The sequence below is a fragment of the Octodon degus genome, unplaced genomic scaffold (assembly GCF_000260255.1).
Source record: "Octodon degus isolate 3935 unplaced genomic scaffold, OctDeg1.0 scaffold00006, whole genome shotgun sequence".
Taxonomy (NCBI): Eukaryota; Metazoa; Chordata; class Mammalia; order Rodentia; family Octodontidae; genus Octodon; species Octodon degus.
Genome location: NW_004524582.1, coordinates 7887347 through 7890317, shown reverse-complemented (window position 1 = coordinate 7890317; position 2971 = coordinate 7887347).

Sequence of the window (2971 nt, the reverse complement as noted above, 5' to 3'; positions counted from 1 at the left end):
TCCTTGTGCTTCTGACTCTAAGGGCTCTGAGAATACAGGTGTGGACTCACACGCCAGGGTGAGAATACTATTTTCCAATGTCATGAAAAAGGGAAGATTTAGGGAAATATTCAATAATACAAGAGTGTCTAGATGTTCACTGTACTCAGCCTCTGTTTTTTTTCATTTATTCTTAACACAGAATCTAGATCTCTAATCTCATAAATCTGCCCATGTTTATTCCATTAGGGATGAGGAGTGGCTTGTGTCTTTTTGCATTTTGATAGAATAAATAAAGATATTTAACAAGGAGCAAACTGAAACATGTTTAGTACTGATACATTTGGCTCATAGCTATTTGTGTTACTTGATGTATTTAATAATGATTATGTATGTTTATATTATGTTTAATAATGTTTATAGGCAACACACAGTTTATATGATGAAATGTATTCACATTTTAACTAAGTTTTGTGAAGGTAAAAAATTGGAATATGTATATGATGATATGTGGATATGTTTATTTATCATTATATTTTTTAATAAAAATTTTTTTAGGGACCAGGGAGAGATAGCTCAGTAGAATAAGCACTTGCCTGGCAAGAGCAGGGTCCTGAGTTCAATGGCTGGTACTACAAAAAAAGATAAAAAAAATAATTTTACGGAGAAACAAATAGCAATGAGACAGTTTAAAAACAGGTTAGTAGGACAGTTACAATAATTAATACATTGTATATTGTTGTCTTTGTAGTAATTATTCATTGTACAAGATGAAGACATGCTATCCTGTCCAAACACTATTATGGACTACTGGACTATATTGGATTATTTTGTGGATAGGTTTATTTCATGAAAATATTAATTGGGCTGTAAGTATTTACCAGTGATTCTATACAAAATCTCACAAGTATAAGACACATATTCATAAAAAATCAGTTGTGGAAAGGTAATTTTGCTACTATTGTTAAATGTAAAGTTTGAAGTTTTGTTGAACATGTAAATTTATGGAAAGGTGGAAATAGATGCTTGAGTAACTTGTATGTCACAAAACCTCTCAAAATATTTTGTATATGATAAAGAATATCTTCTTAATGGTTTCTATCTCAAATATAAAAAATAATCCAATTGTACTGGGGAGATAGCTTGGTGCTTTAAGTGCCTGCCTGGCAAGCATAAGGACCCAGATTTGATCATCAGCAAATTGATTTCAGGCACACTGTACTGACTACTGAAACAAGGTATGGTGGAGTACACCTGTAATCCCAGAGCTGGAGAGGATGAGATAGGATGATCATGATGAATCTGAGCTGCATGGTGAGACCCTGTCACAAATAAATAAATACATAAAAGAATTAAGAAATAATCCCATATTCTTATGTACATATATTTCTACTTATGCTGCACATTACTTGTCTTATATCATGGAAAGAACTTTGTAGTATATATTTCCTCAAATCAGCTTGACAAGTATGTGTCAGTTGTGATTCAAATACACCTCAGATAAAGTGTTACGTTTTCATTGAACTGTATTACCCCACACTACATACTATCACATGCAACTGATAGCAGTTAAGAACTTACTCTGTGACACGTTAGTGTAGGGAAACTATGATACAAGAATGAATGAAATAAACAGAAACTAATCTCTGTGTAAGTTAAGTCTTAGAAGAAATTGAAAACAATTGTTAAATGTGGGGCATGTGGGTATATCCATTCATTCTGTTGCTCTACTGTTAAGGCAAGAAGACCTTGTTTGAGCCCAGCCTAGTCAACTTAATGACTTAGTAACACTTTGCTTCAAAATAAAATACGAAAAATGCAGGGGTTGTAGCACAGTGTCAAAGGCCTCTTGTTAAATCTCAGTACCTGCAGAGCTGAAGCAGAGCAGCAACGGCAGAAGGAAAGAAACCTCCCCTTTTCCACACACACAATGTTATCTTTCCCAGCAATATTTGTAGCTCATCTGCAACCTGACTCTACTTCTTGTGACAGGAGTTCCAGTCATTTTAGTAGCCATTAGATTCCTGAATAAACACTTTAGGAACAAGGTGCAATAGTGAGAGAGAGAAAGGAGCTAGTAACATATATTTGTTTGCTTGATTCTGAAAAAGCCATCTCCCAGCTTGCTATTTATATGCCCCTAGTTAGTCTCATTAGAATATTTCATTGCCTAAAAAGTGCCTTATTAAAACTACTCCAAAAGAATAAGGAAATAATATATAAACTTTTCTCTGCCAGTCTCATGAACCTCTTCAAAGCAACTGAGACCTCTTTGAATTAACACAAAAAGTCCACACTGAGATTCTTACAACCCTGTATGAAGTGCATCCTCACTGTACTTATTTAGCATCGTTATCTTAGGTACTCATTTCCTAGAGGATCCTTGAAAGGTCGTAGAAACAGTTGAAACAGTGCATTGGGCTCTGGGGACTGAACAACTAAATTCTCTTAGATAAGTACGCTCCTTAGAGTTGGCTGGATTTGTTTTTCCTCTCAGGGATATCCTGATGATGCTCAACCAACATGCCACATCTGTCACATTATTACTACATCCCTCAGTTTCCTTGGTCTTGCCTCTTGGACCAAATTTCTGGAACTCCAACTTGATTGCCTTCTATTTTATTTTTTTCCATAACTTTATTGAGAAACAAATAGCAATGAGACAGTTTCAAACCAAATTGGTAGGATAGTTTCCATAATTAACACATTGCATACATTCTACCTAGTGGTTAGTTGCTGTACAAGATGCGGACATGATATCTTATTTACAAACACCATTAGAACAAAGCCCTCTATTCATTAAGAGAATGTAACTATATATATATCCTAACCACTTTGAATACACAGATACCAAATGGCCATTTATCTGTATCCCTCTTTTTTTTTTTTTACACTGCATATAATCTTCTTAGTGGTTAATTGCTGTACAAAATGCGGACTTGTGATTCTATTTACAAACACCATTAGAACAAATCATTCTATTCATTAAGAG